General features: G+C 39.8%; 1 protein-coding gene across 1 annotated transcript in view; it reads right to left on the reverse strand.

The window, feature by feature from the left end:
- psd3l (pleckstrin and Sec7 domain containing 3, like) overlaps nt 1-13,253 on the reverse strand; it is a 78,598-nt gene that overhangs the window by 16,304 nt on the left and 49,041 nt on the right. The gene's annotated exons all lie outside the window — the stretch shown is intronic.

Below are 13,253 nucleotides of genomic sequence, written 5' to 3' on the forward strand. Positions count from 1 at the left end.
CCTCTGAGGCAGCCAGTGAAACAGTCAATCATAAATCAATCATAGTAAAGCTTTGAGACGCCGCTAACACGGGTCAAGGTGACACGCTAATGCCGTCACGATAACATCAAGCGGCACAAACGCCACATCAAAGCATCTGTCGGTTTAAAAGCAAACCACCGTCTGTGGACACACACCGTCTCTCATTCAAATGCAGCATTCTGTTGCACTCAAGTATTGCGTAGCATTATAAAGAAGTACACACAACACCGGAGCTGCGCTTCATGACAAGTTTTATTGTCACAGACAAGCACAACGTTATCATCAGTCCAGTAGATTCAGTAATGACGGAGTTAAAACAGCACCACGACGCCGGGCACACAGAACGGCAGGCACACTTACCTTGTCCTTCTTGGGCGGTCCGCTGTTGAATTCGGCCGAATTGGACACTTTCAGGGACTTGGATCGGTATCCGGGCTGGGGCTGACGCCTCATCGACTCCTCCCTGCCGTACTTGACCGAGCCGCCGGCCCGCATGCGGACCTTACTGGTCCCCTGAACGCTGTTTACACCGATCATCTTCTCCAATGAAAGCCCTGTCACACGCACGACGCAGAGGAGACGGAGAACGATCCAGCGATGCGTTGGCTTGGCTGGAGGAGCTAGAGGAGAGGAGGCGTCGAGCCAGGAGAAAGACAAGAGAACGGCTGAACGGCTTCACGAGTCGAGTGGAGCTGCCCTCTCCCGCATTGCTCGCTGGAGTGTTTGGATATAGAGCGATAGTTTCCCTGGAAGCAACACGTCAATGACTGGTGGAGTTACACAGAGAGAGAGAGAGAGAGAGAGAGAGAGAGACGCTGCTGCTGCTGAGCTAATGTTGAAATGAATTCATTTATATTTCACACAGCTGCTGTTGACTTGAGTCTGGAGTCGGGTGGGTTTCAGACAGAGCTGACCCTCTGTTGTAGATGATGGAGAAGCAAACTGCCCTTTGGCTGTGTGATACAGCTCATTTGTGAAATTCATAGAAAACTCTCACAGTCCTGAGGTGCTTTATGATAATATCAGCTCAGGAATAATAAGAGATCCAAACGTATCTGGCTCTAGGTAGTAATTCACAGATGTGTGGTGAGAAATCCATCAGATTTCAGCCGGAATCAATCATTCAAAGTGTTCAAAATTGCAGCAAACCATCAGCATTCTTCTTCTTCAATACTTCAATACTGAGCCTGCCATGAGACAAACTACAGATTCAAGACGGATGCTTTCTCAAAATCACAAGCTGCATTCTGATTGGCTGGCCTTTATTTCAAACAGTCGATTGAAGAGGAATATGATGCAGTCATGATGAAGCCGATAGAATGCAGTCAGAATGTCTCTAAAATTAAATAGATGAGGCCAAAAACACCTCCTTTCAGGCTCTTATAGTTAATATCACGAGTGCTGTTGATGTCCCAAATAGGGTTGCACAGTGTACCGGTGCTACGGTAGCATCGCGATGCTAAAGCTTCAAAATACCCGAGATGCCTCTCTATTTTTGAAAAGGTAGTATCGTAGTACCGTAGTTAATGTTGCATATGCGCATTAATATTATTTGAACACATACATCTGCCTTTTTGCGGTGTTTATCTCCAAAATGAATGTGTGTTTTGAATGTCTCGGACGAGTTAATGATTCAAATTGGCGATTTGAACGAGTTTGTTAAATGATTCACTAACTCAGTAGAAAATTGACGCCACCTACTGGCCGTTTAATTTCTGCATTTAAAGTAAGCCTAATATTTCCCTTTATAAAGACTGCTGTATCAATTAAATTTGTCCAACATTTGAATTAGTTCCTACGTGAAAAATGATCTAGTATTTACTACAGTAAACTACAAAAACTCATAGATACTAGTGTTTTTGAGTCTTATCATAGTAAATATTTAAGTATACTACAGTATTTATAGTATTTACTAAATGTAAATGTATTTGCTACAATTTATCCAATTACTACAGTTAATACAACAACATATTCTAGTGCAAAGTATAATACAGTTTACTATAGTAAATACAAAATGTTTAATCTAAATCTGTGTTTTTGTATAGATTTGAAGTACAGTATATGGCACAGCATCGTGATGCTACTTGGTATCGAGATACTTCAGCTGGTATAGTATCGTAAGACATGTTTATGGTACCGTGACAACCCTAGTCCCAAATACAACAGCTCGAGAAATAAGAAGTTAACATTGTGTTATTTTAGACTATTTTCTATTGTTTTTGCTCAGCCAACAAAATTATAAAGAGAAAGCAAAACTGTTCGTCTCCGAGCAACACACATAGAGACGTTTCATTATTTAACGCGGTTTTAAAGAGTTCATATTACAAGATCATGTCAATTACATTTCATGCAGTGTGCAATGTTGTTAAGTTGTAAAGCCGAAGGTTAATGAATAAAGTTCTTGTCTTGGAAAAAAGGGAGTCGACTCTGAATCACACAAACGAGTCGTGCCCTAGTCCGATTCGCGAACCGCCGCGGATTTACGCCACTACATATAGTCCCCGCCTACGTTTTGCTAGGACTGCCCGTGAAAACTTCACTCTTCTCCCCCAAACACTGTGGGTGCATTTCAATATGCCTCCTCGTTTCCTCGCTCCTCCGTCCTCCATCCTATGACCCGGAAACCCATGGAGCTCGGCCATCTTTAAGGACATCTCAATTCTCTAACTGCACCAGGAGTTAAATGCCCTATTAAAAACATTATTACTGTTTAAACAATCATGTATGAAACGCTTGCATATATACAGTACAGTATTTCATAATAGAAAGACTTGAAAAAGGTTTCATGAAAATGATTGTCGGCAGGTGTTATCAGGTTGCTTTAGACAGAATGTCACACGCTACACAATATGCCTTACTGTGACACTGAGCCAATGGACTCATGCATCATCACGTCCATCTGTTCCCTACCGGAGAGGCACAGCTCCCAGCATGCACTGCTTCACAGCCCACAGCAGTTATGTCACACTTGCACTAAATGACGGAAACTTGACAGAGTTCAAAATGTTGACTTGTGCTTCAAATTCCCCAGATCTCTCCCGACTGAGCCTCTATGGGACGAGCTGAAGCCACACATTCCATCCACCTGCCCCAGTCTGTGCTTCATCAGAGATGTGTGAAACACTTTCCTCCATACCCTAGCACCTGTGACTCTGATGTGACTTTGGATCAGGTCATTCATGTGCACACATCACAGGCGCATTCACAGACAGACAATGAGCTGAAAGTCTGACACACATCTGTGTAAATTTGACACTCGACACTTTTATTCTGATTTATCTTATACTGTTTCTGTCTCTTAGCTTTGTTTTATATGTGTTTTCTGTAAAGTTGCATTGCAACAATGTAATGTTTCATTACACAAACATCAGAACAGAAGCTTTTTAACCAATTTAACAAATATCTTTAAGATTTAATTATATATGTATGATAAAAAAAGAACGATAATAAATAAAAACGGAAACCGGAACACTGCAAAAAAATGCCTTTCTTACTTTTTCTTGTTTTCCAGTAAAAATATCTACAAATTCTTGAATCCAGATGCATTTTTTTGATGAGCAAAATGAAAATAAGTCTTGTTTTTAGTCAAAAAACATGAAACTTCAGTGAATTTGTGCTTAAAACAAGCAAAAAATCTGCCAATGGGGTAAGAAAAGTAATCTTGAATTAAGGTTCACCTTTTTCTTAGTCACTCAATTCAAGATTATTTTTCTTACCCCATTGGCAGATTTTTTGCTTGTTTGGCAAAATTGGTGTAAAACCACCACCTGCTATGTTTAAGTGTGTTAAACTGCGTGATCACGTGTAGTATTAGCAAAATATCAATAATTAGTATCAGGTTTATTAACAATACTGGTTTATTAAACTGCAGTGAAATCAGTGTGGCTGTATATTAAAATACATCAAATGTTGTGATTGGCTCTGAACTGTGCTATATTCAAGTATTTTTAAGTAAGAACAGACCAATGGCTTCTGGTTCTGACACACAGTGATCGTGGCTCATTTTTCCCATGCAGTTTGTGATGAAGTGAATGAAAGCATTTTTCCTGCTTTACTCTAAACGAAGGAAATCTTTATAGTGTCTGCTCATCTGCCCGCTCACCATGAAAGTCATCCTGTTTTATACCCTCCTTAAAACAGTCCAGCTCAATGTAACCTACAGGTTAATGGGCCTGAAACTTTGTCCGTGTCCTTGATTTCACACACTGAAAGAATCTGGAAAAAGGACAAAATTCTAAATTCATTTCACCAACAACACCTCAATGTAAAAGACAATGCTCAATGAAAAGAAAGAGGACACCTCACACATGCTCGTGCATCGCATCAAAATAAAACACAAAATGCATGTGTAGGATGTAGGGATGTCAATTTAGACAAATTCTCATAATCGATTTTCATTCACATTAAGGATCAATTAATCGATTACTGGTTAACATTAATACTGAAATATGCCTCTGCAGTATATAGGCATGACAGCACACAAAAGCCACGCAAAACTCCATCTTCCTCACCTGAATAAAAAGGTTTCTAAGTTTAAAAAAAGCCTAGTAGCATTGTTCAAATGAATCTGTGTGATTGCTAATATAATAAACAGATGTATTTGATAATGAACATGTGGACCAATATACAACGTGTCGCCACCTCAGATGTGCACTCTGGTAATCGCATATAAGCAGACTCGTATCATTGCGCGCGTCTGCGTGAGAGAATAGCTTGATTTGTTATTATAAGCCTGTTATTTTCTTTCTAAATGTGCATAGGACACAGCGCATGGACACTATCCACAGTATTACAGAGAACTCACAAATGTCCATAACGTGTTACAACCTTTAGCGGTCCTGAACTTGAGACTTGTGTCTCACACTGAGGCATCATAATTTGCAGGCGGGACATGTCGCCACCACATTTTGCCAAGTCAATTGTGTCCCGAGCACTTATTTGAATAAAACTAAGCTTGTGGAACAAACACGCGGTGAACGCGCCGCTTGCGCATCCATTGTCAAGCATAAAGAAGTGTCATTATTTTAGTTATTATATAAATATTTTCCTTATTAAAGTATTGTTTTCCATTGATTTGACTTTGTCCCCACCACTTTTGAAACCAAAGTTACGCCACTGGTCTCACATAAATAACATCATTATTTGTATTACATGAGCAGAAGCTAAAATAACAGTTACATGATGTGCTAAACCATTTGGAATAAAATAACTGATCGGCTGTCCACATGCGATCAATGCAAACCTAAAAACCCTGATGGTACCGTACACTTCAGGAATGCTGGTGAGGATTTCATCAACTTGTGACAACATACGTTACCGATAGCACACATTATAAAAGAACATATATTTGCATTTGCATCTATAGCGCTTATTTTGATCCGCAGCTTTAGATCTTTTTTCTTTGACTAAACCAAATGCTTGAAATGTTTCTTCATTATTATTCTTAATGAAAAACTCAACAATCACAAAATAGCCTAGTATCATTACAAACGCACTTATGGTCAACTTTTACTAACAAAGGCGGATGGTACATTTTCTTTTGACACCAATAGTTATTCCTTCATTATTTACTTTTAATTTAACAACAAAAAATAGTCCACTGACAAACTTGCTTATATGAAACAGAATGTTTATTAACAAAACGAATAAGACTGATAACATTGTACCTGTTTTGTAATGTCAATAAATTCAAAGATCTTCAGATTTTCCCCTTACTTCAACACAGTTTGTGCTTTATTATTATTTTAAATGAAAATGCAACAATAAAACAAGGACAACGCTACATAGACTTTTATTAATAAAAGCTCTCCTCCGCCTCGACCTGTCAATCATCGCGCCTCACGACTGCAGCTCGCGCTGACAGATGTGCGCCTCGCAAACTCTTGCGTCCATTGTTCAAATGAACTTTCTTTTTATTTCTATAAAAGAAAAATGCAAAACTAAGGTGTGCGGGTAGCCAAGTAATGTAATAAGTGGACAGCCATTGTGTTTTTGCATGAGTCTGCTGTGTGTGTTATGCGCATAAGCCGCACGCACGTGCATGACTTTGATTAACTCGATCATCATCAAGTTATTTCGAGTAAACTGTTATCGCGATTAATCGATCGTCGATTAATCATTAACATCCCTAGTAGGATGAAACGCTGTCTCAGTGCTGCTGCTACACTTAAAGATGGCTGCCAAATAAAACTGAATTGACATCATGACCTTGTGCACAAGAGGCTGTGATTAAAAGCAAAGTGTCTGGATGCTCTGTGACTGTGTGTATTTTATAGTGACTCCAGCAGACGTGAGAATCATATAACATCTCAGAGAGGACCGCACTGCAGTAAAACACAAACATCACACCACATGTATGTGTAGAGGTGAGGGCTTTAACACTAGCAAACCGTACTGAATCACGTGTACTGAATGCAATAGTTCACCCAAAAATCTCAATTCTGTCATCCGACGGTAGCCATTTACTTGCATTGGTTTTGTGTCTATACAATAGAAGTGGGGTTCAGTGTTGTTTGAATACCAACATGCTTCAAAATATATTCTGTTATGTTCTGCAGAAGAAAGAAAGTCAGACAGTTTGAAAGGCCACACGGGTAAATAAATGTTGACTGTTATGGGTAACTATCACTTTAACAGGTGACTTGTTTGGAGTCAACAATTACAAAAGCCTAAAACCTAAACTCCCCTGAACACTTGAATACAGGAGAAGATATAAGCTGCAATAATTCCTCTCTGCATGTGTACAGCAGCACTTTTCTAAAGATAGCCACCGTCATTTGCCAACACTGTTATTAATCCTCAGAGTATGTTCAGAGCATTTCTAAACCTGAAGAGAGCTGCCGCACCAATCTCAACACATGTTTGAGAATCTGTCAATCAGTTACAGATGCTGTATTATAACCTCACAGAAACATAACATGAGCTGAACGTTCATCACAGCTCACAGAGTCTACAGTCAAGATCTTGGCAGATTTAAAAAGCATTGTGTGTGTATAAATAGGTGTGATGGGAAAAGATGTGTCATTACTGGCGTCTGACGGCAATGACATCTTCAGTCCCTCACTGTTCTGTTGTCAAGGCCAAAACCTTCAACAGATTCAACAGTTCAACAGAGAGGTTGAACATCTCATGTCACATTCTAACGGTCAACTGTGATATGCCATCAGCTGGTCAGGTGTTTACTGTTCATATTAACGCACACAATCATTAAAGCGTCCAGACTGAAAGCACCAAATGTAAACATCAGACTGATCCTATGAAGGTCTCCTGCCTCAAAGAACACAACAAACGGTAATGCTAAACAATATCTGCCTGCTTTTGGCACAATAGGTTTAACATAGGCTGGTGCGGTGGTCTCTAATGGAAAACATTTGATCTACATCATAGTGGATGACAACCGATGTTTAATTGTGTTTCAGCTGTCCGGTAGTGTTATTACGGGCACGTCGAAAAATCTGCCTTATCTTTTCCTTTGACTGGGTAAAATAACACTCCGTTTATGCTGTGTAAGCGTCATACGCACGTGCTCTGACGTAAACCGCCTCACGTGGAGAAGAATGGGGGAGCGCTGCCTAAGGTGAAATATGAGTTATGTCACGCCACTTCTCATATTTACGTGTTTCTGAATACCACATAGAAACAAATAGCCAAACTAAACGGCCAAAATCGCATGGATTATATTGCCATTTGCATTCCTGACAGTTGACCAGTTAGCTTGGTCCGCTAGCTACGCTAAAGTTTGCGTCTCGTAATTTAACGACTAAAATACAGTAATCCGCTAATCGTAGTGGTAATTGAAGTTGAAGATGAAACGCAACACAATCGTATCTTACCACAGAGTGCTGCTTTTAAATGTCTATTAAGCTATATAAGCTATCCTACTGCTTGCTATCCGGAAAAAAAACATTGTTTATTGAATTATTGTTGTACTGACACTGACAGGTAAATATTTATAATGAACTGATGTGTCAGTAAAAATGACCATTTAAATATCAAGCCATGTATTTGACTATGTATGTACAGTATGTTAACTACACTATTGTGCAGCAAGGGCATCTTAAGCGTAATCATTACCATTACATGTGTTCACTTACTAAAATCTAGTATGGAGTAAAATATGTTTTATCATATTTAAAGGGGTCATATCAGTGGCGGTTCTAGACTACTGTAACTGGGGGCCAGGCAGGGGGAACTTATGCTTTTAGGGGGCACACTAACATGTGTGTTTTCACTGTCATGTATTACTGTTTTCTCTAGAAGTAAACTAATAAGCTAATAAAACAAGTTAAGCTCAAATTAATGTTCCATGGTCATTTATTTCACAACACATTGTATATAGTCAAAATAACAATGACAACAATAATAACATTTAGGCACTTTTCTGCATCTTAAATGTACATACATGAATGAAAAACTACCCACAAACAAGATATCCAAAAATCAACTTAAGCAGTCATCTAAACATGAGTCACATTATCAGATATTTCCTTTACACAAAGAAAAAAACATGAATTTCAATTTTTCCCATGTGATATATGTGGTTTCGGCACACTTTCATGTGAATGCCATGTTAACTAAATACTCATTTAAAAACTCATGTTTGTCACATGGAATTTCAGGGTTACAAAAGTTGTCTCTCTGCACAACTAAATCACCTTGCTGATGGGTCCTCTGGTCTTCTGGACTTTCTTCATTCTCTAAGCTTTTGTGCATTTCTGACTCTTTTTCAGAAGCATCTTCTTTCTCCAGCCTTGACTGACTATTATCTTTAGTTTTCTTATTAAAAAAGGGCATTATGTCCTTAGGATTTTTATGAAAATGTGTAAATGAAAAGAGGACTCTCAAATACAACACAAGTAATATACAGGACAGTATAGAATAAACTGTATTGATTAACGTTACTTGAACTCTGCTAATTCCTTGGGAATGACAGACCATTTATTTTAATTATAAGGCAAAAGTGCATTTTATCAAACATTCATCCCAATAAATGTAAGTTGCATTTGATCTCATTTCATTAACAAATCAAATTTCTTTAGTGTGTTACACGTTCTCTGGCAGCAGCTGATTCTTTGTATAGGCACGAGTCACGACTGCTTTATATGTAGATTTAACATGCGCAACACCGGAAAATGTAGGTCAGTATTTTAATATGACGTGTAATGATATGCATTTTCATTATATTTTTACAAAATATTTCTGTATGATGTAGACGTAATCTCGCTGAAGGTTTATGTCTGTGACATAAAATAAATACATTTGCGCGTACAACATTGTTTGAGTAGCCGTTTGTGTGAATATTATAATGATACCCGCGTTCACCGCGCCCGTCTCTGTTTACCGTTAATGCTGATATATGAATCCACATATCATCACTTCTAAAGTTTGGTATTTGCTGTTGCTAAACATTTATTCTAATTATTGTTTGCCTGCAGGCGCTCTGGTGGGTCTTGGTACTTTTGTCATGGTTTACCATGATAAACCGCATCGGACGTGCTCATGCTTCATTGGCACGAGACATTACTCTGCCTTTATAAACTGCAAATTTTTTTCGTGCCGTTTGTAAAATAAAATGTATACAACATGTGCTTTAAAACACTGTTTTAGTGGGTATTTAGGTGAACACTTGTGCAGTGTGCGCATGTCAGCAGATTATATCGGATTATAAATTTGTCATGTAAACACGCACATCAATCAGATCACTTAATTTACCTTTCATGTAAACACTACTGTAATAAAGCTCAATAAAACGGAAGGAAGGAGGCGGGAACCGGCGAACATTAAAAACATTTAATCAAAAAGAAATAAACAGCAGCAAAACAGGCCGGCAGCCCCTCACGGACGACTGCCGGCCACACGAACATAAACACATAAACAAAACTTAGCATTTCCGGGCCCGGTCCTCTCTCGTCGGCAGTCCTGTCGCTCGTCCTCTTATGCTCCCGAGCTCCCCCGTGAGGCATGCGGGACCGGTGCGCGTACAGCTGATACTCATTATCACTCACGCCACCGGCCCCGCCTTCCTGCCCCACGACTCTCGTCCCGCCTTCCTCGCTACAACTACATTTAGATTGCACAATCTGATTCAATTCAATCCGATGTTAACATGTAAACGCAGCTATTGTTTGCGTCTTGCTTGAGTAATCTTCCTTTTGGCACACAAGCATCATTACTGTCACTCGCAGGACAAAATGTGCATTGCACCCGAAATTGCTCGGTTGTGGTAAAAAATTCCAGAAACGATTCTACATTTAAGGGGGCCAGTGGGGTGGCCAAGTGTGCTGACATGGGGACTTTGTCAGCACACTTGGGGAAAAAAGACTTTTTTACGGACTAACACGAGTTGAGTTTGTCGTGTGTTTGTAGCGCATGTTGTTTCTTTGTGTGATCTGCAAATGCAGACACGCGCGCAACGTGAAAAAAGACAACATAAATCCTATTAATCAGTAATTATGTTCCAACTAGAGGCAACAAATGTGGTGTTTATAATGGGGTTTATTGTCTTTGTTGAGTCGTGACGAGACATGGCGTAACACTGGTTGATCACTAACGGCAAAACTTTATAACCTCGTATATAAAAGGTAAAACAGTTAGCTATAGTTTTTAACTATTTAACATCATATTTTTTTAATAAAACCTTACCAATCCTTTACATCCTGCTCAAGTCGCGCTGGCAAAGTTGATGTATCGGCTTGATCATCTTCATTTTCCCGATCAGATTCGGGCTCGAATTGACATAAGGAAGTATGATGACATTTGATCACCTGTCAGTACAATTGCTTTGGAACCTGATGTTCCGAGTGTTTTAAGAGGCGTTACATTTCCCTCACACGCTTGTATTCCACCAATCACTACGCACTGGTGAACTGGCCAATCATAGCACACCTCGCTCTTCAGAGCCATGAGCTTTGTAAAAAATCTGCGCGTTTCAGAGAGGCGGAGCAAAGAGGAGATACAAACATGCACGGTGTGTGGAAAATACAGTGTTTTTCAACCTTAAATCCTGTATACACATTACATTACATCTAAAACAAACCATAATATTCCGTTTAGCCGTGGCATATGACACCTTTAAATAAACACCTGACAAATGATCAATAAGCTGTACTTTCTATTTATTTCTTACTATTGGTTGTTATTTGAAAAAGTTATTAAACCTTTTTTTGACACTATAACACTGATTTTGGCTTATGTTTTTGGCCTGTTTTTGTAATGCATTTCATCACGTTATACTGCCATCTACCATAATAAAAGCTTCATCAATTACCACCACATAAAAATGTGCTACCGGCACACACCTAATGGCAGCAAATGAAGTAACGTGTGGTCTGATGACATGTTTCTAGTCCTTACTTGCATTTAGAAGTCAAAATCAAAATCGCATCATGTGACAATGATATCATAGCACAAAAATATTGTGTAGTCTGAACCTGGCGTAACTCTGAGGTCTGATATCAGACAGGAGCTTTTAAGAGGACACTTCGTCCCAAAAAAGGTAATCCATTTCTTACTCTCATACAGTATGTTTGTAAATCTGTACGTGACTCTCATTTGTGATCTGCAGAAAAAAAAGACACGCACAGGTTTGACATGACGTGAGGGTGAATAAATGGTGACAGAATTTTCACTTCTGTGTGAACTATCCCGTTAACTTCCCAAACATCCCTTACCAGCTAATGGTGTTGACAGCACTGGAGCAAAACATTCAGCGTAATAACAATGCCACATAAACAACATGACGAAACATGAAAATGTACGAGTTTTCCTCTGCACAATAGACCTGTCACATGCATGTCACAATGCAATAATGGTGAAACACAGCAACATGAATAAAAGAAAACCTAAGAAGGTCAATGATGCGAGATGTAGAGCCATCGAGTTACAGTATGTAACCAGATCACACAGAGCATATGATATATGAGCGTTTAATACTGGATGAGAAATGATGACAGGGTCACACGGCACGTGAACTTCACTACAGTCTTCTCACCTGGTCATTTCTGGGTGTCAATTCTGCTTTTGAGTTGTATCTGCTGTGTATCAAATCATTTCTATTCCTTTATCCACTTCAGCTTGCACTTTAGCTTTAACTGACATAATAAGTCAGTTAAACAGACTAAATCCTGAATGGATATGTGTGTGTGTGTGAAATGATTGTCAAGGTGAAATGAGGCCGTATGTGAAGAGTGAAGTAGAAATGAGTGAAAGCGAATCATTTTGGTGGTGAAGCGCAGGTGGAAGTCTCCGCTGATGGAGTTTGGCAGAGGACGGTCACGACAGACGCTCAGCAAGGGCACTCGGTTTTACTGCGAGTGGCCATATAAAGTGCTAACTCACCATCTCACGCATGCACTCCACGTCCTGTCAGTGTCAGGTGTAGTGCTTTTATTAAAGCCATCCCCTCCGGGGGGGATTTCATTATTCACAGATCTAACTCATAGTGTCCATACGGGCCGGTTTCCACCTGTGGCTTTATAAGCCCGGCTGCGGTGACTGTGCCAAAGCCGGACGTGACGTCTCAGAGATATCATGGGACAGCGCAGCAGGTGGACCACGGATATCACCGAATGGCATGAAACAAGCACTGAATGTTGTGAAGTCAAAATCATCGAACAAGTGGAAAAAAAATTACGCTGTTAATGCATAGTGGCACAAAACCTATTTATTAAATTGAATGAACATTTAGGTGGCTTTCACACTTGAAGTTTAGTTCGGAACGGGGTGCGGTTCGCATGAAAAATGGCTAATGTGAGAGCTGTCAAGCAAACCCGGGTGCGCACCTGGCTACCGAACCCGAGACTACCTGAAGGAGGTGGTGTGAGTTCGGTTGCTCTGGAACTGTGGCGCGGTTCACATGAATATGAAAGCAACACGGACCCGGGTGCGCACTTGATGAGGAAGTAAAGTGACCTGCGCATGCGTTTAAGCCGATTACGATGTATTTCCTTTAATAAAACATGTAAGAGATGATCATGTTGATGATTTACCTTGGATTCGAGTGAGAGGCTGCATCATATTTCAGCGTTGTGAGTGGAATCAGAGCGGCAGGTCAATGGTCATCCACTGTTTCCTCAAAATAGTCTGTTTGCAAGCAGCAGAAAGCCGTCTGCATGCAACGCGCATACAGTAAAGCCAAATGTCATTTACTCTGCTGCACATAATAGCACCAAATGAATAAAAACACATTATATTGATCCGTGTTCTGTTTTCTGTCATGCGCAGTGCACATTTTT

Source organism: Triplophysa rosa, linkage group LG22 (genome assembly GCF_024868665.1).
Source record: "Triplophysa rosa linkage group LG22, Trosa_1v2, whole genome shotgun sequence".
Classification (NCBI taxonomy): domain Eukaryota; kingdom Metazoa; phylum Chordata; class Actinopteri; order Cypriniformes; family Nemacheilidae; genus Triplophysa; species Triplophysa rosa.